The sequence below is a fragment of the Leuciscus leuciscus genome (genome assembly GCF_965113295.1).
Source record: "Leuciscus leuciscus genome assembly, chromosome: 7".
NCBI lineage: Eukaryota > Metazoa > Chordata > Actinopteri > Cypriniformes > Leuciscidae > Leuciscus > Leuciscus leuciscus.
Window position 1 is genome coordinate 32264899 of NC_138731.1, and position 25208 is coordinate 32290106.

General features: G+C 40.1%; 2 long non-coding RNA genes across 2 annotated transcripts in view; one reads left to right on the top strand and one right to left on the bottom strand.

Moving 5' to 3' along the window:
• LOC309503780 overlaps nt 1-23950 on the top strand; it is a 58232-nt gene extending 34282 nt beyond the window's left edge. The window contains exons 2-3 of the long non-coding RNA XR_014207854.1: nt 21436-21604; nt 22689-23950. This is a non-coding gene — a long non-coding RNA (uncharacterized lncRNA). The remainder of the gene's footprint in view (nt 1-21435; nt 21605-22688) is intronic.
• On the bottom strand, nt 11527-17562 carry LOC309503781. The gene is made up of 2 exons (XR_014207855.1): nt 13180-17562; nt 11527-12911 (listed from the first exon to the last, which is right to left on the bottom strand). It is a non-coding gene; the product is annotated as an uncharacterized lncRNA (long non-coding RNA).
• Nucleotides 23951-25208: the final 1258 nt, after the last annotated feature.

Consider the following 25208-nt stretch of genomic DNA (forward strand, 5'->3'; position numbering starts at 1 on the left):
CTTACCGAGCACCTCATCCAGCCGTTGTAAATGTTCCCCAAATGTCCTCCCAAAAACTATAATGTCATCTAAATAAACCAGGCACGTAGTCCACTGTAAATCCGCTAACACTAAGTCCATAAGGCGCTGGAAGGTGCTCGGAGCGTTGCACAAGCCGAAACTTAGAACATTAAATTCGAATAACCCCTGTCGTGTTGTAAAGGCAGTCTTATGTTTATCTTTAGGGTCCATCTCGACCTGCCAGTATCCACTGGCCAGGTCAAGAGTGGAAAACCATTGGGCATGGGCAAGACTGTCCAACGCATCATCGATACGTGGTAACGGATACGCATCTTTCCGTGTTACGTTGTTCAATCGCCTATAATCGACACAAAAGCGAAGGGTCCCGTCCTTCTTCCGTACCGGGACCACAGGTGCGCCCCACGGGCTACATGACGGCTGTATAATTCCATTTACCTGCATATTCTTAATATGTTCATTCACTTCATCTTGTAAATGGAGAGGTACACGGCGCGGGGGTAATTTAATAGGTTTAACATCCCCAGTTTTGATCTGATGCGTTATTAATTTCGTCCGCCCCAAGTCTGCATCACCCATACTAAAGACTGACGAATTCTTGCTTAGTAACTCGCGCACCGCGCGCGTCTCAGTCTCCCCAAAGCCCTTTTCCTGTAAATTCAACCGGTCCATGAGCGTGTCCACAGAGGGTATAGGCGAACTATCTATAGCCACACCTCCTCCCTCTACATCAAAAAATAGTTTGCCTACTTTCATTCCACGCTTTAGAACATGCGTGTCATCAGTGACATTAATTACCCGAACGGGCAAAACCCCCTGCTCCACCCGACACACTACCCTGGCCACAAAAAGGTCACAATGGTTATAAAGGGAGGAAGACGGCTCTAACATACCCTGCAAACTATCAGACGCCCCATGCACTGCCCCTGTAATCAACGCTTCACTACGAGGTGGAACTGATGTATCCGCGTGGACAGTTACATCACAGGACTGTATAATATTATTATTTCCAACCAAGAGGGGAATCTGTTTTCCCATCACCCGACAGTTTTTTTGATCGAGATTAATAATAACACCATATTTTAGCAAAAAGTCCGAGCCCAGTAAAATTTCCTGAGGCTCCAAATCTGCGACAAGAAATTCTGTAATGACAGTTAGGGAGTCAAATTGGCACACCGTTTGCCAGCGACCCAAAATCGGCATCCTCCCCCCGTTGGCCACTCTAACCACGCCCTCATGATGTTCAAGGTAAGCCCCGCCATTCGTACTAGTAAGCCATCTCTGTTTCGGTATTATTGAGACCTGTGCACCGGTATCGAGTAACAACTTAACGTCACACCCACCTAATTTAGCAGCAAGGTAAATCCCAGGCTTGCCTTGGACCGGTGAGGCCAACTGAAAAAAATTATCTTGCATTGGGGCAGGCATTCGGCCTATGATGCCTGCCCCCTCCCGTTTCCCTGCACATAAGGACAGTCTCTCCTAATATGCCGATTACATCCACATTCCCAACAACCGCCTCCTAAAGGTTGCCCCTGCCTTCTCCCCACCCCACTTAAACTTAACGGTTCAACACTGCTATTCCTTAATGTGGGGACTGCCTCACAAAGTTGTTGTACAGATTTCTTCAACGTCTGAACTTCATTACGCAGCACATCCACTACTTCTGTCAGCGCATCTACTTTACTTTCTGCCGCAGAAATGTGTAACTCATGCACTCGAGCATCAGGTGTAATCGTGCATTGTTCTAACCCCTGGATAAGTTCATATTCGCTTGCAATATTAATTGCTTCTTCCAGAGTGATAGGTTTAACACTGCGCAATCGAATACGAGTCTCCCCATTTCCCACATGCGCAATAAAATGATCTCTAGCCAACAAATCCTGTGTATCCGCTCCTACTGAAGAATACGCTTTAGTCGCCAGCCTTCGCAGCGCATTACCAAACTCGCGTAAAGTTTCGTTCGGCATGCGCTTTCGTGTTGAGAAGCTAACGCGATTCCATTCTGCAGTTTCACATGGTTCAAAACATTTACCTAACGCATCCTTCAATAAAACATAACTACGTTTAGCCTCTACCGAAAGGCCACTATAAATATCTCGAGCCCGCCCCGATAATAAAAGTGCCATAAATTTTAATTTCATTCCATCATTCCAATTATTCACCACAGCTGCCATCTCAAACTGCTCCTTCCAGTCAGACCATTCTCGACCCGTGCCGGTAAAAGTCTCCGGCATAAATACTGGACGTACAATAGACATGTTTGATAAAGCAGCTGTGGTCAGAGTCGAAGGAGCAGCAACGGCTGTTGCTGAGGTAGATGGAATGACCGCCTCATCCCGGTGCCCCTCTCCGCCACCCTGCATTGTCCGGCTGTTTTGTTATTGTAAGGGATTAAATCCCACCGCTGCCACCAGTGTAACAACCGAACAAAATGCTAGGGAGGCAGAGATCAAACACACTCGGATGGTATGTGAAACGTACAAAGTTCTTTATTAATCTTAAAACATGATAGGCTCTTAAACAAACATGTTACCCCCCTTTGGTTGTTGATTACAATGTCCCGTGAAACAGTCCAGCTCCCGTCCGATGAGGAGGGGCGGATTACCGGAAATCCTCAGTTTTCGACAGGTCCACGTAGACGGGCTCGCATCCAATAGATGCACACAGGAATCGGGGACCGTCCTTAAATAGACAGGATCAGCCTCTCCAGTCTCTTTAACTTGATAACAGAGTACATGTGTCCAGAGCTCTCCTAAATCCAAGCAGAGTCCCTATCTGTCTACATTTACCCCCCCACTGGCTGGCTATCTTCACCGCCGGTGGTACTGGTTACCGCGAGCGGCCGTCAAACGGGTACCCAAGTGAGAGCTCTCCCACCTCTCTCTCGAGCAGAACTCCACACCTCAATAAATAATCCTCCACTCCTCCCCCTTCACCTGTACGCATTGATTTAATTACACATCCATTCATTCGTTCAGACCAAGGGGGCGTGTGCTTCAATCACTTAATTTCCTCTTAATCATCACAGTATATAGGCCTACACGAAGTGAATGCCAGCAATCATTCAGTCAGTGACGAATTAATAACAACATTATGAATTTAACAAAACGATACACAATTGTAGTTTAAGTTCGCGCTGAAACTATATTTACCTTTTTTGAAATAATCCATTAAACCTGCTGAGAAACGAGGAGCGTGAACTAGAATGAGCAATTCCACGCGCATGCCCGGGAAACTCATGAATATTCATGTAGGCTCCGCCCACTGCCTCTACAGTTGCACAACTCACTTTTGCCCCACATTTCACGGTGCACTTGGTGCAAAAGGGAGAGCGGGCGAAACTTGTCACTTGAAAGCGAAAAACAGTGTTTGAGATTGGTCGCAGCAGATTCAAGCAGCTGTGGTTATGCATTTGAGTGTTTGTGCTAGAAAAATATACAAGACATTTGTGAGAAAATATTCTACAAGTGTGCAACTCTCATTGGATGAATTCACATACTGATTTGCAGATGAGCAAAATTTCTCCGTGACTTCACATTTCTTGATGCGGGTGTGTAAATGCGTTTTGCACCATATTCACTGCAGCAACTGTAGCAAAAATGTGAGCGTATGAGTTTCTTAATTTGTGATTTGTAGAATAGGATTTGTGCACCTGCAATGAAGAATTTGAGAAGGTGTGACTGTTGTGTTGTGTTTGTGGAAGATAAAAAAAAGTCTACAAGTTTGCAACTCTTAAAACATTTCTCTCTGTGACTTCAAATTTACTGATACACATGTGTGGCTATTCTCTACAACTACAAATTCCACTGTCACAGGCGTTCAGTAGTTTTACACAAAAAATACCTCCATACGAAGCCGACATGCTTTTATACACAGAATCTGTTAATGTCGGTGGGCATGGCAAATCACACGGCCTTATTGTTGAGCGGCAGGCGCCACTATCGACAAGAAAGTTTACAAGTGACCCATTCACTAACATTGGATATCTTGGCATTTGTAAAAAACGCCTCACTTTTGTACATTTTTAAGCATTCCTCAGAAACATCCATACTCAAAACTTTATCAGATATACTATACATAAAGGTTTGCAAGCATTTTCTTCGTTGCAGAGAGCGGGACAGTGAGCATCAGTGTATGTGTGTGTGTGTGTTTGTTGTGTTAAAATAAAATGTTCACTTCCCTTTTCTTGAGCTGGAAACTGGCCTCCCGTCTGCCGCCTTTCCCTCTCGCGCTCTCCGCACAGCTGCTGGCTTCAATCCGCCTTTGTCGCCTCAGGACAATTTTCAGCCCAATGTCCCTCTTTCTTGCACATTTTGCATTATGTACACTGTCTCATCATGTGATCATCCGACTCACACACAAGACACTTCCCTTTCTTCTGGTCCCTCTTCTTCCTTCTTTGATGGTTGTTGCTTCTTCCATACGGAAATGGCACTTTCACCAGCTGCATTCCGCCTGTTTGCTGCATCCCGCCCGCCAGCTGTATTCCGGCTGTCAGCTGCATTCCGCCTGTCAGCTGCGCGGTTTCTTCCGTGTGCAGCGCGTGCGCCAGTGCATTTGACAGTCTACCGTGTTTCCACTCGATGTAACTGATTTTCACTGCCATTGAAATTTCTGGTTTCAACCCAGTCAGAAAACAGCCGAGGAGATGCGACTCCCATGTAGAGGGGCGATCTCCCCTGTTGTTCGGCTCAACAAGGCCGCTGTTCTGCCTAAATGTCTCAAACAGTCTTACATAATAGTCACCGACCCATTCATCTGGCCGTTGACGGCAGCAGCTTATCTTTTCAGTGTCCACACGTGCTGGAAACACATCTCTTATTGCTCGTGCCAGGTCCAGGACAGCTCCTCTGTAATCGCCGTTTGCCCTGTCCGTCCAGTCCCTGTGCATGCGCCTGTGGTCTTCAATCTGTATTCGACCGGTCACCAGCTGCCACTTAGCGGCCCCTAGCTTCATGCCTAGCAGCCTCTTCAGCTCTTGTGTAGTGGGGCTGAATTCTTGGCAGAATTTGATCAGTTCTTCAGCAAATCTGTCCCCCGCGTCTTCAGGGTTTGGCAGAACTGTCATGCACTCTTTCAAGTCGGACCCGTTCCACGGTCTGTGCACGTACATAGGGCCGTCAGTACCTGCTACTTCCACCATTGGCGCGGTGAAGCTCTCTGGCTCATTTTCACCTTTGATCTTGTGTTCATCGGTCTCTTTCGTTTGCTGACCCCCTTGTCTTCGTCCGGAGTGTCGTAAACGGCGTCATCCTCTTCTTCGTCCTCCGTGTCCTCTTCACCTTCCGTGTCTACTGGTCGTGCTCGCTTGATTGGCTTTGTCGGTTTGATGGGCTTTTTTGGGCTTTTTTGCAGTCTTTACTTGCTTCTTTGGTTCTGGCTCTGTTTCGGATTCCGTCTCTGTCTCTGGCTTTGGCTGTCTCGGCGGAGAGCGGTCAAGGTCGTGGTCAAGCTTCAGGGCTGCCAATTTCTGCTCAGGGACGTGTGTCAGTCCTGCATAAGCCGGCGGAGCATTCTGCGCGCTCGGCGCACTCGGTGCCGGGTTTACATGTGGGAAAACACAAACACAAACATTCCGTTCATTAGCTGGTGTAGGTGTCACATGTCTCTCACATGCATTCATATTTTCCTCACCACATTTCCTCACGCACACGCTGTCAGGTGCCGTGGGCACAGATTTTTCACACACATCACTCTGCTTTTCATTCATAGCCATTTCTTGCTTTTTCTGCATTCTCTCTTTCTTGCTTCTTCCATCCAACATTCAACCGTTGCATCACAGTTTTTACACACATGTCTAGCGCACGCACAGCAGCCTAGTGTTTTGTTGCTGCGCTTCTCAATTGACTCTTTAACCACTCTTAATCTTGTGGTGCTTAATCTTCCTTCTTTCGGAAAATCATGATGTCTTATGAGCTTCCCTATGTCTTTCAAGCCCTTTTTCCCATGATTTTTCTTCATTGCACAGTATACCGACCGGTGTGCAGTATTTACTATTAGAAATCCCCATAATGGCTATTATTCCCCTTCCTTCACTATTGCCCGTGGATTTTACTTCAGCGCGCTTACTCTGACTTTCACCGGAAATCAGGAAAGGTTTGGAATAAATTTTTCTGCATACTCTCAATTGACTCCCTGGAAGTGTTCCAGTGATCAATTATTTCAGCTCCTATTAATCTCACAATAACGAGTACTCGGCTTCGGTCTGGACAATCTCTTGACCTACCCTAGGTCTCAATTTCCGTTCCCTTTTTAAAAGCCTTCTTTTCCTCGTACCACAGCTCTAGTTTCAGTTCTCAAATACAGCCACTATGGTTCATCCACAAAATTTTCATTTCCAAAATCCCCAAATGAAAAAATAAATTTGCTATCTCTTACCCAAGATTTTCTTTTGCCACCTGGGTTCTTTTCCGAATTCCAGTGGAAGTCCTCCCGGGCCTGAAGCGGCTGGTTCTCCTTCTCTGAACACTTTCGAGGTGAGACTGAAGCCTATTGCATTCAGGGCGTTTTCCCTCCACCGTCCGCTGATCAGGTCCAGAAGGCCTTTCAAGGAATATCGATCCCACTTCTGACACCAACTGTTGTGGCAGTTTAATTCACTAAACAATCATCTTTGGCATAAGAGACAGTCTGGAATCAAATGATCATTAAAAAGTAATTTATTGTCTTGCAAGAGGCCCAATTGCCACACAGAGGTAGACAGTACAGTCTGTGAAACAAGTGCGACCAGGAGGGAGGGGCAGGCCAGTCTTTATACTCTGTTATTGTTATCTTCCAAGGTTCTTTAAACTCCAGAGATGGATAAGACACCACCAGTGATCCTATTATACTGAACTTTAGTTTAGCTTAACTTAAAGCCTGCAAGTCCTAAATTGGACAGCCCTTTGACCTTAGGGGTCAGGGTTTCAGCCTTCAAAGCTCTCCCCCTCTTTCTCCTGCTTCGCAGGCGTTTCACATCAATCGTTATATCACATAGTCAGCAACACACATAGTAGTCAATCTAGTGTATGGTAATGAAAATCAAAGTAAGTAATGAAAATCAAAAATCTCCCATTACACAATTTTTCTATGCTCTTGTTTCATGAACACCCACTGATAGTTAACGTTAGCTGAACTGTTATCATTTCAACCGTTGTCTTCCTATGCTGGCATGTTTTGTCTACTATTTGAGAACTATTACAGCCTTTTGCAGCTCGTGTGGCTCTAATGTCCAGTTTTTGGCTGAAGAAGTTGAACTTGGTAAGTACGCGTTAAGTCTGCCTTGGCACCTAAAGTGTAAGTCTAAACCTTGAGTTAGTGTTATTGGAGCACACTGTTTATTAACTGAATTCTGAGGCAGATGTTTCAATTAAAGTTGTTGCTCAATAATACCCTCTCTATTATGTATTGAAAGCTTTAGTGTGTCAAATTAAATTTAGTATTATTTATGTCCTTCTTTGTATAGAGATATAAAACATCTTAATGCTATATTTCATTCTTTGTTGGTGGTTAGAGTCACCAGTCCATGTTTGTGGAATTCGTACCCTAAAAAAAAAGAAAAAAGAAAAAGAAAAAGTGAACAGACTGTCCTTGTACAAACGGAAAAACTACTCGCCTTTGGACATTGTCGGGACAGCTATTATTGACTGAGTTGAATGGACCCTGCGTCAAAAAAACAATCTTACAGGGAGAAGGCAAGATGTAATGCTTATAATGGCAGAACTTGATCCATAAGGCATTGAACAACACTCAAGAAGAAGATTTGTGAGAAGGGTTTACCATTCTCTGGGGCCAAATCATGTCTGGCACATTGATGGCTATGACAAATTAAAACCCTGTAACCCTGTTGCTTTTAGTTGCCATCTCGTTTTGAATATTGTTTTGATTCTTCTCCCTTTACGTTTTCTTTCTGCCTTTTGATGACGTTTTGATAGAGTAAAGTGGACAGGTTAGATGTCACGTGAAACAACACCTAGGTAACTCGATGTATAGATACCCCAGGTAAAAAAGTGAATGCCACCCTCTGTATGTTTTGTATTAGTTAGTTAGAGTAATTACAGTAAGTTAGGGTGTTTGACGCTGAGGATTTGATGTATTTTCCTTTATTTATTTTATTAGTTAGATTAGAGGTTTAATTACAAGTTAGAATGAGTTTTGTTTTGTTCTTTTCATTTCTTTGGCTTCACTAATTGCGTCCCCTTTTTCTCTTGGGTTATTTATTTATCTGATATCTTTTTGATCTGTAAATGTTTTGCTTATTTTTCCTTGCTTATATTCACCATTATTATTATTACTATTTTCCATCTTTTTGGATAATTATTTCACTTATGTATAATAAATCATCTTTCTTTCACATCACTTCTTTACATGTTGTCTCTTGCCACTCCAATCACACCAAATGTTATCATGACCTCAAAGTTACCTCTTCTGACCTTAGATCATGAGAGTTCGTAACAGATGTTACTCACGCAAAGTGACTGTGGCGCTAGCAATAACAACCCAGACATTATAGCTGCTTATTACCTACAGTGTGCCACTCAATTTGGAGTCATACCAAAGCTTCTTCGCACAGACGGTGGCACTGAAAATGGAAATATGGCTGCAATCCACTGTTCTGGGATCAGTCACACAGATGATGACCTTGCAGGGGCTTCAGGCCATATGTACAGTGTGACTCCTCAACCACAAACCAACGAATTGAAAGCTGGTGGTCATACTTCTGGAAAACAAAGGTGTAATAGTCCACACAGTCATGATATTTAGGGGGTTTATTTAATATACCTTGTCTTGCAGAACTTTAAATTAGTTTGAATTTAATATTCAATTAAAACACGTTATAAGAAAATAGTCTATTAAATTTATACCCGGCTTCAAAGACAAGGCAAAGAACACTCACACCATTAAGGCAGTTAAAGGCACACTATGCAGTTTCCATTTTTGTCAAACATTGACCCCTAGAGTCGCTGTAGAGTACTTGTGTTTAACATTACTGTCGTAAATAGCACTCACGCAGAGCCGTCTCTGCACTCTTCCGACCGCGCTTTCTTCGTCGACTCTGCCATGATTCTCGTCTGAGGGTGCTTTCACACCTGCCTCATTTAGTTCGGTTGAATCACACTAGAGTTCGTTTTCCCCATTGGTGCGGTTCATTTGGGCAGGTGTGAATGCGGCAATCGCACTCGGGTGCGCACCAAAAGCGGACCAAACAAGCCTACCGAGACCTCCTCGAAGAGGTGGACTAAACCAGTTGCCGTAGTCAGCTGCGCTGTGCATTATGGGATGAGGAGAAATGTTTGTTGACAGATTGCACTTTAACCCTCTGAGGTCTGAGCTGTTTTCTGGGCCTGGAGGTGTTCTGACATGCTCTGACATTTGTGTTTTTTTTCTGTTACTAGTGACATTTTCATGGCTAAAGTCTAATTACACTGTATTCAGCACAAACTCTGCTACAATAATATATCAGCAGCATGTATGTAAAAGTTTGTAGTTTTGAGATAATGACATTTATGCGTGGTTTGTGAAAATACAAAAAAAAAAATGTCACTGAAATAAGGCAATGAAACCCATACTGATTATTTCTTCACAAGACTTTTGAAAATTGTATGACGTAGCCTAGAATATTTGCTCCAAAACTATGTGAAAATCACCCTGACTGCTCATTCAGATAAGACAATATATTGATTTAAAATTTCTAAGACGTGTTTTGTGTGACAAAGCCATATTCGAAGAGGCGTGATCATCTCATGAATATGTAAGGTTTTAACACCTGAGAAAGACAAAGACACTCCCCTAACTGCCCTATTAGGAGCGATCAGGCCCTGTCATTCAGAGCAACCTTGCACAAAGAATGAGGAGATTTAAAAAAGAATGGCTTTTAGATTGTTTGGATTTATTTACAACACAACATAATCCAAAAATACAAATGACAAAAGAGCACATTGAAAACAATGATCCAAAGACAGAGACCTTTGTGCCATTCCTAAAAACATTGTACATACCATTTCCAAGGTGTTTGATTTTCACTTTACCATGTTCATGTACAGAGACTCATGTGAATGTTGAAGTCAGCAGGACTCAGTTGCATCTGGTCCCTGAAAGAAAAGAAAAAAGTGAACATACTGGTATCAAGAGAAACTAGGCCTGCACGATTTTGGGAATACATTTTAGATTTTTCTGGTTAAAATTGCTTTTTAAAATTCACAGAATACACACACACACACACACACACACACACACACAAATGTTTCCAACAATATATAATATATTTGCTGATGTCTGTCTGTTCATTTCTGCTGCGCAGCAGGTTAGTTTAGGGAAGCAAGGAAGTTAGGGTAAGAGACTCGGCCAGTTGTCGACTGAAGACGCAAGAGCTGGAGTATAAAAGTTATTAAGTGTCGATTTGTAGACGCTCTGTGTCGATGAGTAGACGCAACAGTTTTATTCTAAATAGTTGGGTTTAGGGGGAAAAATCCACTACAGTCCCATGATAGTTCAACATACATAATACACAATACTGGTTACAGAGAGCACACAAATTTACTTTTCTTAAAATCAAAAACATTAAAATTCATTGACCTGGTTCATTTTCAAACAGCACAAATCATGTACAAAGCAATACACAATAAACTTCCTGGAAATATTCAAAAATTGTTTATTAACAGAGAGGGGGGTTTAATTTAAAACATCAGCGGGCACGTACAACAATAAAAGGTTTTTGTGTTTCTGTTTGTGGAGTGAGGTTGTGGAACAGTTTGGGTGTGGAGCTTAAGCGATGTCCAAGCGTGACCCAGTTTAAGAAGCAGTACAAACACATGGTTTTCACAAGGTATAGGGAGGAGGAAGGGATTTAGCAATCGGGTGGGGGTTTTTTGTAAATAATTTATGTATTTGTTTTCTTATTTTATTTATTTTCTATTTTTTGTAGATAGGTATTATGTAAATATGTTTATTAGGGAAAACTGATTGTTTATTGAATAGTCGAGAAGGGGTAGGTTTTAATAAGCTTATGCTTCATCCTACTCCTTTTCGGACATGTTGGTTTCATATTATTATTATTAATTGTTTGGTTTGTTTGTCTTTTATTTTCAGTCTACTTTCTTTTGTTACTTGTTTTATGTTTATGTTCGAAATAAAGCATTCAAAATAAAAAAAATAAAAAAATAAATAAATAAATAAATCAACATTGCCATCGTCAGATTCCAATAATGCTACTGATGCTAGCACAGTTGACCGGGCTACCGCATCTGACACAGAGGTTGACGGTGAGTTTATTTAGTTTTTGCACTTGCCAATACCAACACTTGTTTCAGAAGTTATGGCATAACTTTAGGCATAGATAGTATACTTTGCCTTGCCAATATGACAGCCAGTTAGGATACTTCACATTAACCAAAAGCAGCTAAATAAACCTGTTGCTTGTTTTCATGTTATATTCTCTTCGTTATACTCACTCACTCACACACACTGCATTGTGTATATAGCAACATGCATTGTGATATATTTTTTTCTGCATTAAAATGACATGAGTAACACAGAGAAATTGTGTATTTCAATAAACAGTGGGAGATTCAAGCAGCGTTTCCTGAGATGTCACAAACACCATTGCTGATGCAGGACTGTCTACTACAACATTTTATTTTCGAAATGGAGAAAAAGAATGTTTGTTCAGATGTGTCAACTTTACATTTGTTACCAATTAAACAGGAAATAAAACAGTATTTCAAACTAAAAAGTATTCCCATCCCATCCATTTTAAATCAGACAAAACTGGTTCAGTATGTGGTGGTTCCTATACTAGCACATAAGAATAAGTGAAAATGAACTCATCAAGGGAGATAACACACCTTAACTATTTAACATAGTGAATACTAAATGCAGAGTATTTGCAGGTGTTGGCCATTCATATAGTAGTGAAGTAGCTACACAATGCATTTCTAATGTCGTGTTGCTGCTGTGCGTGTCCCTGCTCATCATGTACAGATCCTTCTTCCTCTGCAACGGTTTCTCCCTCCAGAAATTCCTCCTTCTGTATCTCACAGAAATGATACAGCACACAGCAAGCAGACACAATGCGGCTTACAAAAATTATGTGGGTCTCATTTTCTTTAAGAAGGCAACGCCAGCGTCCTTTGAGGCACCCAAAGGCACGCTCAATGGTCATACGGGCTTGGCTCAATCTGTGGTAGAAGTTGAGCTGCTGTGGTGTTACTGCTCCTCCCTCTGGGTAAGCTTTCATGAGCCAAGTTAGTAGAAGGTAAGCCGAATCACCCAAAAGAAAAACAGGCACGTCGACCCCCTCAAACGTTTCAGTCCAATGAGGTAAAAGAGTGCCTGCGCTGCCACGCTCATACAATGATGAGAGGGAGAAAACACGGGCATCGTGTATCTTACCTGGTCGTCCAACATTAATGTCCCAAAATCTCATTCTATGGTCCACCACACCTTGCAGAATGATGGAATAGTTTCCCTTCCGATTGTAATAACAAGATGAGTTGTCAGGTGGAGCTCTGATCTTGATATGGGTTTCCATCTATCGCACCTGCCACCTGAGGGAATCTCCATTTGTCATGAAAACCCTGTATTATCTGCCTGAACTCGGCTGCAGAGGCTTCATTACCACATTTATGGCAGTCACAACCTCTTGGGTGATAGTGCAACCCAACACCAAACAGTTGTGAGATGGATCTGTACTCCAGGTTTGTGGATAACCTCCAAATACAAATTGCAACACGAGCCTCTATAGGCACAGCCTGTCTGAATTGAGTGGTCTGTCATGTCAGCCAGGGCCGGAGAGTGTCAGTAGTTTGAAACTGCCTCTTCCCATTCTGAAGTTTTTCAGCCAATCATCGTCTGTCCAGGTGGCGTAGATGTGGGGCCACCAACTTTCATTACGTGGGTGTGTCCAAATGGCCCTGTGTTTAACAGAAAGATCTAGTCATTATGATAACTTTCAGAAAAATAACTCTTAATTTAAATTATTATTATCATATGTAAACTGCTTTCATTAATATTGTTAGATGAATTAGAGCGATGTTATTTTTGCTATTAGGATTTTACACCTTTAATAAGGTTTCTCACTTAATAAAATTACTTTATGCTATAACATATGCCTGTAATCTGGACAGATATTTTAAACTGTTTAAAAATCTTAAAACGAGCTTATATAAAAATTGAGTGCACCTCAAGGAAAGCTGCCTTTTCCTCATCTGTTTTATCTTCAACTGTTCCATTAATGCCAACTCTCCCAGTGAGGTGATCGTCCACCACCTGGACCTGGACCACCGTGAACAATAGAAACTGCAATCATCCGCCCAGCAAGGAAGTATTCATCTTCTCTGGCAGCTGTAGTAAACTGTTATTGTCCAGTTAGTATAAAACAAGACAATTATGAACAGGGCAGATAAAAGGTAGATGTAAGTAAATCATTTACTTGTGTTGTTAAAGGTGAGAAATCTCCTATTTTCTGGACCATCAAACATTCTCCGTGCCCATAAGGGACTGTTCGTTTTTTATTTAAGGGGCCACCGGAGGAGTTTTGAGATCTGTTGTCAAAAAATGCATGACCCTCCCTTCGACCGCAATACATTTTTCTATGACCCTCCAAAAAGATTGTGAAAAATGACCCTCCCCGATAATTTATTGATTATCCTACTTCTGTACTAGTTTGCGCTTGGCAAAGATGTTCATATAGCCATTGTTTTTTTTTAAACCATAAACTCTTGCTTTCTCATCTTACTAGGGCTGTAACGATAGACCAAACCAACGATTCGGTTCGTATCACGATTTTTTATTTTAGATTTGAAAACAATCATGTTTTCGGTGCTGATGCGGTGACTCGTTCAACATGTGAGTGGGTGGCGCTGCCAACAAGCATCTAAAGCTGTCACAAAGAACCGGCAAAAGTAATGATTATTAATATGTCAAATATGGAGACATTTTAATTGTTTATTAATAAACAAGTGTTTTCTGTGTCGACTGCAAAGATGAAGTTGACGATGCGTCGCGATCTTCTCAGAACGCGCCAGAGAGAAATGCACATTTGATAAGCAGAAAGCAGTCTGTTTTCCTTCGTTTTGAATTGTTCTGTTTAAAAGTAGACATTTCAAACTTTCTATATATTTCTCAGGTCTGTGAGGCAAGTAGCATACCTTAAGCTGAGTTTCGGTTCATTTATGAGACAAGAGTCCAGTTCACTCGCCCGCGCCTCCGTGTCATGATTATCTATTTTCTACTATATTTACTTCTTATTTATTAAATCCAGATGAAACATTGATTAAAATTAAGATACAATTAATAAAAAAACAAAATTCACTTTAAAGAAAGATTTTGTGCTTTCTGTTTGAGGTCTCTGTGAAAGTCGCTTTCAGAGCAGTCATGTCCGTAATGGAGAACTGAGCCCGTAACATTTTTTTTTTTTTTTTTTTACTCACATAAATGCGAACACGAAAAATAAAATAAAAATAATATTTTATGTTCTGTGGAGGCCGATCTTTATTCATCCGGTGGGTATATATCTTTTGGTTTGCACAGTGTAATTTATAGCCTAGAATTACTAAAAAATATTTTGCCATTTAAAAGTTAAAGATTGTTTGTGTCACGTCACATGTGTATTTCCCTCATATTAAATATAAAACGCATGTGTAGACTGATATTTTTCTAATGTCTTGACTCCTTTCAGACGTTTCAAAATATTGGTATTAAATGCATTTTCTGAGAATTTATATTTCAAGTTTTGACTGCAAATGTCACGTCCATAACACTGGAATCGCCCAATTTGAACGAATTTACTAGTTTAACTAGTTTTTATGGTGTATGTCTACGTATTTTATTATGTTAACTTAAATTGCTTTAAACAGGGATGCAAACACAGGCTATGGTCAAAAAAAGAGAGGTTATCGAAGCCCTCGCCCCGCGGCAAATATCCAGATACTTACATAACTGTGATGAATTTAATCCTTTGCAAGTTATCATTTTGCAGTGTAAGATTACCGTTAACACCTTTAAATATTACATAAATGAATTATGTATTTTTTATTAAACTTAGTGAGTATATAAATCAGCATCAAAGAGTAATTCTTGAAAAAATCTGCACAGTAATTTGATCAAATCTAAACATGTTAATAAAAACAAATTACTATTAGTAGGCTACTCTTATAAAATTCAATCAGGCAATCATACATTTCACAATTTTATATTTATATACAGTATGAATGTCAAGAATTCAGAAGTGTAGGCTATATATTAATATAGGCTACAATTAAATTATTGTGCAGGCTAGGTATAAAAAATATATGCCTTTAAAAATCTTTCAGTGCGCAAAACCATGATAATATGAAACGCTTCAAAACAGAGCGCACAAAGCGCGTAGGCTATATGTGCATCGCGGGTGCAGAATGATGTGCTCAAAGCAACATGGAGTCACAGTGTGCAGCGCTGCACAGCAGCACAAGTGCGCATTTAAAAGTTCACGGCACAAAGCGAAGAATGTCGAGCGCGGAAATCCTAGAGTACGTTATATCTGTCCAACAGTTTATTGATCATTTGTTTCTTCACAGTTTTAAATTAGTTATTGTGAGTTTGATGCCGATTTATAGTCCCTGTGATGTGTGTGATCTAACAGGCACACGCGAGTCGTTTAACAACAGCAACAAACGTAAAATACAAATAAAGTTATTTTATGCAAATCCAAATTGGAGAGAGTTTTACCGTGCATCCTGCTGTAACCGGACGAGGCGCGCGCGCTGTTTGAATACTGAATGGAGAATGATTGACAGCGCAGAGGGAAAACGAGTTTCCGTAAACTTTAATTTAATGATGTAAATAGACTTCTGTACCTCACATTAAGCTATGGAATGGCTTCAGATGACTTTGTGAAATTATAATCAGACCCTCTCTGACCCAAGTCACCCAAACTGACGTGAAAAAAGCGCGAGTCGCCGAAAAGCTCGCTGTTTGCATCCCTGTTTAAAGCTTTGCCGGGTAAACATTTCTTTGGCATTCTGTTCTGACATGATGCACTTTTTCTAAGCGTGAACTGAAGTGCGCGCGCACTGTCAAACAGCGCCAAACTGGATTTTTGTTGGGTCAGACCCATCTGATATTGAAGGGGGGCTGATAACGCGAGATCAACATGGAGCTAAATGAAAGAAAAAAAAAATAGCACCAAACAAGCCACTTTGAAATGTTGCTGTTTTCATGAATATAAAAGTTGGGTGACCCTCCCCCTAGACTAAAAAAAGTTGGATGACCCTCCCCTCAACAAAAAATAAAAAGACATGACCCTCCCCTATTTTCCTCCGGTGGCCCCTTCCATAAATACCGAACGGTCCCTAAACAGTCCATTAGGAGGGTTAGAAACTCGCGTTTGGGAACACCTGTGTCCACTGCATCTTCAGTTGTGCCTTTGTCATCTGTGAATTTAACAAGCATGTTGTGTAATGGGTCGTATGATGCTTGAATCCACGAATTGCTCCATCCCAAACATTGGCTCTATTTATGTTGAATCTGCTGCAATACGTTTTTATGATCTTCAATGAGAGATCTGACACAATATCTGCAGCAGTTAATACATCTATGCTGTAATAAATAAAGAGGTTTTGATTAAGTTAATGATGAAATAAAAAAAATAGTCAATAAATTTAGGAACATGATATTGAGACGGAGTCATTAATAAATGAATTAAGAACCTTTCTTCTTGAACATGTTGTCTGCTCTCATCTGACTCTTCCCAGTCACTTTAGATTATTATTGGTGCATAGAGACGTGTGTAACTGCTGTAAAAAGACAAAGATTAACAGGAATTTACATCTATGGACATACAAAAGTAATTAGGCTACTTGAAAAGCAATCATGTGTGTGTTCTTGGATATTTGTTCAGTTTTTTCCTGCTTCCTAGATTTGTCAGAAATATAACAATTATTAAAATAACATTAGAACTGACCATTATAAAGACAGACTAAATTTTTTCATTTGTTGTAACAAAGTAACTTAGCAAGGTATGAACATTATGAACTTACTTGGTCCAAAAAAGGCAGAGAGAGATCAGGGGGTCTGAAAAACAACAACTATTAATTTGAGCAACTCCACTCCTAACCTCCAAATAATGTCTTGTTAACTATGCTGCTAATACCTGTTTGATGTGACGCGAATTCGCAACATTCACGCGTCCAGTTCGCGTCAAACCTTTGCTTTTTACACGGGTCAATTTCGCTCTGGACGCGCGAATGGATTCAAAATGTTCAAACGTCCAACTAGACGAGGTAGACGCCAATTTGACGCGCTATTCGCGTTTGGTGTGAACGCACAGTAACAGGGAAACTTGCTACTGAACACTGACTGTTTCTGCTGCTCCCTGATGAAAGATACCTGTTGATGCCTGTTCAGAAAAAAAAAAAAAAAAAAGAAAACAGGACTCTGATGGTAACTTGTTTAACAAGCTAAAAGGTAATGCCCTGGCAGTGGCAAATAGCTTTGGTTTAATATTTTATTTGATTACAATAATGTTTAAGTTGAGATTTACAAGAAATATTTTATTGCTATTGTGTAAAGGGAATACTGCTGGTAAAAAGCACATTAGGCTATTTGTTTAAAGTTTTTGCAAACCACATGTTATTGCACTTTTGTGTATATAGCAGTACATTTAGATTTGCTATATACACTACTTTAGAATTCATTATTAAATTTTGCTCGTGACAATGCGATTAATCGTGATTAATCGCAAGAAAATCATGCGATTAATCGTGATTAAAAATTAATCGTTGCCCAGCACTAAAAAAAACAAACAAACACAAGTCACGTGTTAAAATGAGTTACATTTAAACGTTATATTTATGTAAGCTTTACTCTCATAATGTGGACTGTGAGACTTTACGTGCACTTCATTGTCTTCGCTAGAAGAATCCCTGGTACAGTCTTCAAACAACAATGAAAGTAATGAAAATTCACTTTGATTTAAACCCATTCATGTAAATAGTCTTTTATACATATGTCTTTGTAAGATTTTCATTAAATTAAATATGCTCACCACTGGCTAAAAAGTCTTGAAATGTGCTTATAAACAGTGTTATTCAATGATAAGCCTTCCCGAGTGCCTCTTTGTACAGCTGTAGTTTGAAAGGGCTTTTTGTTCCTGGAATGTTTTTCACCTCTGAAGCATCTGGGTCCAGCAATACATAGCAATATCAGAGCCCGTCTACGGAGAGCCCGGCCACTCCCTTTTAAGTCCTATTGTACCGAATTTTGGTTGTAGTTCCACCAGAGTTCCACTGGGGGCGATCGCCCATGAGTGCGAAATGAATGGGAGTCTATGGGGCAAGATGGCTAAATTTGTCTCTTTCACCCGATTGCCATTGAGAAATCTCAGATTTGATTGTAGGATTTGCAAGTTCAACATGGGTTATTGGTCGAAAGTTGAATGAACAAGTACTTGGTCTGTGTACTTTTTGATCATTTCATTTCCTGTTTGGAATGGAATAACGAGAAATGAAAACCAGCTCGTTTATTCGTTTTTTAGTTTAGCTTAAAAAACGAAAAATGAGATTTTGGCTCGATTTTTCATTTTTCGTTTATGGTTTAAAAGTCGGTTTATGGGTTCGATATTTCATTTGCACACATGGGCGGCGCTTAAACGCCCCTTTCATCTGATTGGTCAAACCGCTCCGCCTTCAGTAAGCTATGAGCTTTTCTTTCTGTCAGGCAGAATAAGAGTCAGTACGAGTGCGGCACTGACAAATGCACTTTAATAAAATAATGTCTGAAACCACAACTCACTGTTAACTATATTTGAAGCAGAAATATGTTGCTGGTCACGTAATTCGTGCTGCTGCGTTGCAAGCGACCCCAATAATGTGAACTACAGTATGACAGATTATATTAGCATATTTCCCATTGATAAATACAGTGCAAATAGTTCTGTCTCTTTGGATAAAAGGGAAGTGGAAATAAAAATCAATAATAGGCTGAACTGTACCATGATAATATGTCCGTAACATTTACCACTCTAGTCTTTTATTTACATCAAAAGGCAGGTAGGCGTGTGTGACACAGCCTATGGGCTATAAATAATTTTGAAAATTGAATAGAAATAAAGTTTATATTTTTGAATATAAGCATGTGTAGCCTACTCAGTTTACATTAAAAGAAGGAGACAGAAAAGAGAGAAGCCAGAATCAGTGAATGTAAATTAATACTGACAAAATTACCAGGTTTGGGATTAATTGTTATTATTATGAGAAATTGACTCCGCCTAGAACTTTAATGCTTCACCAAACTCAGCTCAGACCCTCAGACTGGTCTGCTTATATCTTTTCTAACTGGTCAGACTTACTTTCCCAAAAAAATCCATCGACTTGAGTTATCTGAGGAATGAAGGCCGTAATACTTAATGCTGTCCACTAGAGGGGGCGACAGGATAATACGTGTTTTCTACTCTCTTTCCCTGTTTGCATCAGTTTAAATGACAAATAAATGCATGAATTTCATTCATAATAGGCCATATCTGTGTATCCACTCTCTAGTTTATTTTAAGATATTGTTATTCACACTGGTTTTTGCATTTAATGTTTGTCCATCTGGAACTTTTGTTTGTCATGAGCTCTGTAGCCTACTAGAAAAAATGTATGATTCAACAACACAAACTCTGTTTTTACTCGGCAAATTTGTTTTTCTTTCAAGTAAGCTATAGTCTACAAGTTATCCTGCTTTTTGCCATGGCTTTGCCATACTGGCCAGAATAAACAACATTTTCCCCACACGAGAAGTTTAAAAACCCTGCATTTAGTTTTTGTGAAGACGAGCGCATATCTTACAAAGGTTCCAGTTCTGTTTAGATGGAAATATGGCTGCAATCCACTGTTCTGGGATCAGTCACACAGATGATGACCTTGCAGGGGCTTCAGGCCATATGTACAGTGTGACTCCTCAACCACAAACCAACGAATTGAAAGCTGGTGGTCATACTTCAGGAAAACAAAGGTGTAATAGTCCACACAGTCATGATATTTAGGGGGTTTATTTAATATACCTTTTCTTGCAGAATTTTTATTTAGTTTGAAACTAATATTCAATTAAAACACGTTATAAGAAAATAGCCCATTAATTTTATACCCGGCTTCACAGACAAGGCTAGTCCTAGACTAAATTGCATGTTTGAGCTGTTTTAAATGAGAACGTATCTTAAAATATGTCAGTGCAATTGTTTTGTCACAAGATGCACACCAGTAATGTTTTTTTCTGGGACATGTTTATAAATATATATTCGGAGATCGACTACTTTTGACTGACAAAATTCAAGCCACCGGAAAACTGATAAAGTGAGTCGTACAAAACCTTTCTTTTTAGTAAACTCTGTGTCCACAAACCATGCTGGAGTTCATGTGTAGAGCCTCTGGTGATACTTCAGCACAGTTTGATGTTGTGTCGAGCCTTCTTAGTGTTTTAAAAATAGCGAGAGAGATCATCATAGAAGTGCCCCATTCACTCCCATTCAAAAGGCATTTTGACCTCAAACGAAAATACAGTCAATCTTAAAAGTGGCGTTTCCATCCTATTTATGCTTTTACACGAAAGTTTGACTCGGGTAGATTAACAAAAAGAGCCTAGGTTCAATTTTGGCGAGAGCTACCCTTTAATGAATGCAAAGAACACTCACAATCTACGCTCTTCCACACAGGTCGGTATATGACTATATTAAATATTTAACTTATTTACATTTTTGTAATGGAATTGTTAAAAGGACAGTTAACAACTTCAAACTCTCCCATCATTCACTCACCCTAATGTTGTTCCAAAGCCATATGGCTTACTTACATATAACAAAATTTTTTGATATTATACACAATGTTAGTCTCACTCTCCGTTTACTTTCATTCAGTGTTCTTCTGTAAAATTAAAGTGAAAGGAGATTGTGGATAACATTCTATTCCACAGAAGAAAGTCATTCAACTTTGGACTGACGAGGTTTAGTAGACAGTTTTATTTTGACTAAAATTTTTCCTAGGTCGCACCGGTGCACCTAACGTCCTCGCACCCGCTGCCTCTCCACGAACTAAGTGTTTGTTCTCCTTTGACGGAACTCACACACTCATGGGAACTCACACTCTTCTCTCACGCTTAATGAGTGATGACGGAGGACAGAATTAAACATTCAAACGTAGCCTGGTTACACTTAAGGTCTGTGATATTAGTCTGATTTTATTTTAGATTTCGGCTTCCAAAGATTATAAAAAATAATATATTGAGGTAAAACCATTAAAAACTATAGCATTCTATCTAGCGCAACTTCTTCCCTTCGCAGCATTACACTGTCATTTCTCCCTAAAACTCAAACCTAACGACAGACACACACACACACACACAGATATGTGGTTTATGAGGACTCTCCATAGGCGTAATGGTTTTTCTAATGTACAAACTGTATAATCTATCCCCCTACACCAGGGAACGACAACTGGCGGCCCGCGGGCCAAAACTGGCCCGCCAGCAATATTTTCTGGCCCGCCGGATTATTTTGGAAGTCCTAAATGCTGCACAAAACTCTTCCACTACTTGAGAAAAGCCGTAGTCGCGCGGCGATTTCACCGCCGCATACTGTGTGAAACACCCATAGGCAGTCCCTCCAGAAAAACGCGATTATGCGATCGCATGATTCCATGCATAATCAGCCAAAGTCCGCATATTTATGCGGGGGACGCATTTTTTTAAATACGCCGCACTTTCGCCGCATAAATTGCAGATTTCCGCGTGCAAAATATGCGGGCTTGCATGATTTCATAATCCCCGCATTTTCGTTGCAAAAAGTCACATATATCTTAGCAGAAAGTTGACAAATGTTGCGTTTACTTCACACAAGCGCAGCCATTTCCCCTGTTGCCATGGGAACGTTATGAAGTGACGTATTTACGCGACATCATTGAAAAGCTGCAAAGTTGTGCAAACCCCGCGATAGGCCTATTTCACAAAAATCCGGTCGTATATATCTTACGCCGCAGGCCGTGCTTTGCAGGTTTTCATGGAACAACTGGGGAGAAGTTATCACGTCAGACACAGAAGGCAAAAAGACGTGTCTGTGGTGTGAATGAGTAAGCAGATGTTGAAAATGGAGTGTTGATGCTGGTTCGGGAGTGATGCCCTGACAAAACATGTTTATATTGCACTTGATTGTTATCTGATTTGCACGTCATGCACTTTTATTAATTATTATTAACTGTTGGCAAATTAAAATTGTTTGTAGAAGTTGTTTTCTGTAACTTTCTTAAAAATGAGTGAACACGGAGCAGTTTTTCCGTGAGCGGGACTGGAAAACCCGGAGTGGATCAGGAGCGGAGTGATAACAGAACGCTTAGAGTGGAGAGAGGAACATGCTTTTGCTCCACTCCAGGCTTTGATCACATCCCCCTAAGCAGGGTGAATAGCTTACACCTCTTCTTTCTCATTCAAACTAAAATGAAGACATTTATTACACTATTAATGTAATTGGTGTTGGGGGAATCACTTTTTTTTCTCTTTTTCATCAAACCGCAGTTTTTGCAAGTTTCCGCAATTTTTGCAAGTTCCCGCAATTTCATCGCATAAAATTGCATTTTATCCCGCATATTCCATCGCATTTTTTAAGAAAACGTGCCGCATAATCAAGGATTTTTGCCCGCAACAATCACAAAAAAACTCCGCGTTTTTCTGGGGGGACTGCATAGGGAATCATGCGGCGCGGGATTACATTTTCTGTGCGTTCACACCGGACGCGAATAGCGCGTCAAATTCGCGCCTGCCGCGTCTAGTTATACGCTTGACCACTTTGTGTCCATTCGCGCGTCAAAAGACGGTAGCGGACAGAACTCTGGTGTAGGCTACTTTGGACGGAGCGGGCGGTCTGACTGACAATAGCCCACTCCCGACATCTTTTGACAGCGTATCCGCACTTAATTCTGACCACCTGTACACCTAGCTCTGAGGAGCTGTTTGGTACTGAAACCATTGTCAGTCAACAACATTCTTTTTTTTTGCAAGGATGTTTGAAATAGTTCGGCAGAAAATAGCCTACTTCATTTGTCAGTAGGGCAATATGATTTTCGTTTATGTTGCTTAGAAATTTGAATGATAGGCTTTGTCCTATTTAATTTATGTTAGGCTATTTATATTTCATAATTTTTTTCTGTGGCATTTTTTTTCTCTGCTGACAGTACAATGTTAAAATAGCCTAATATTTATATTGACACGAACACAATTTTTGTATAGCATTTATTATAGGCTACTTAATCTCATTCTTGCCGTTAGAGACATTTGAATGTGAGATTATGGAAACGAGATCCCACCGAGTGTATTTTAAGCGGTTGCTGAATAGAACCTTGTGGGAGCGGGACGAAAAAAGAAAAAAAAACAGTCCCGCGCAGACCTCCTTAAACCTTAGGTGTGTATGTGTGTGTCCCGAATAAATAATAATACAACAAAAAAAAAGGAATAAAGTTCAAAAGTCGGACTGTAAGCGAATTAGTATGATTGCTATTCACACCTTTATTAAAATGGCTGTAATCTGTTACCACAATAGTACTTGATCTGTTTAAAATGATTTCCTTGATATATGCCTAAGGTGTTAAATTAAAAATCAAAATTAAAATTTGTCTAATCCAGTAGCCTAACTATTTTTTTCTATTTTTGATCTGAGCACAATCAGAAAATCAGAAAACCCATTGTTATTCGTTTTTTTTCATTTTAGTTCAGGAAATAAATAATGGAAAAACAAGTCGTTTTTCATCTTTTTATTTTTGGTTTTAATTTGAAAAAACGATTGAACGAATGATCCACGGACGGTGACGGACCCATCATATTCCACGATTATAGGCCTATATAAAAGTATTTAATTTGTATCCATAGGCCTACTCTGTGTAGCTGGCCCGCCATCTACTGGCTAAAAAAAAGATTGGCCCGCGGCCAAAGTTACTTGCCGACCCCTGCCCTACACTAACCCTACCCCTACACACACACACACACACACACACACACACACACACACACACACACACACAATAACAATATGCTCTGACAGGAGGAGGACAGAGTAAAGGTACACAGGACCTACAATTTCCCCACTTTTATTAGCCCCGGGTCTAGCCGGACAGCCTGTGTGTGTGTGTGTGTGTGTGTGTGTGTGTGTGTGTGTGTGTGTGTGTGTGTGTGTGTGTGTGTGTGTGTGTGTGTGTGTGTGTGTGTGTGTGTGGGTGGTGTGGTCATTGAAAATGTGTTCAGATATATATTCTTCACAGAAAATGAGCCAAGACCAATGAGTCTGAGTTTGAAAAAATAATGAATCGTGTAATTTTTCTCTTGATAAAAAATGAAACCGGGTCCTACAGACCCGAACACCATACAAGGGTTAAAACGACACTAACGAGACACTTAACAACACAGCGTACAAAACAAACATTTTATATAGATATCATATTCTAATTAAATGAATACTTACAATCACAGAAAGAATGTCCTTGGTGTTGGTCAATTTGCTGCCGCCGCAGCTGCTGCTCGTGTCCGAAAGCTGAATCATACGTGTAACAGCTGTTATAAATAAGCTACATCTGATTGGTTAATAATAATCCTATTTCAGTATCTTGCCGCACTATTGGCTCGACTGATATAGTAGGCAACCGCGTTTGCCTGCATATTTACGGGTCGTGCAATATAATTTCGGGGGAACATGTGCAATAAATGGGAGTGGCAACACTTTTCATATCGTTGAGAATAAAACAACCGTCCCAACTTTACAAATCCAGGTTCTCCCTCCATGGGGATCATCCATTTCGATAAGTAAAGCAGATACGGAACCTTGGCCCACGCGAGATGCAATGCGATTGGTTGCTGGACCAGCCAATGGAATTAATATGTGTAATATTAATATTTAAAATTGCCTAGTCATTATTTGTGAATTCTTTTTCTGAAAAACAAAATTATATCATTAATCTTTTAATTATTTTGGCGAAGTTTTATATCCATAAGACAAAAATAACTCAAAAGAAACCCTCCTATATTACCTTTTATAACACTGATCTCACAATATACTTAGAAGATCTTTTAAACATGAGATCATAAAACAAAAAGCTTATAAAAACAATACAAATTTTAAAGCTTTTCAAATACATATAACTGCCCTGATATTATAAACTTTAATTTCTGTATTTATTATTTATTTTATTATTATCATGTACATTTATACTTTAGTTGTT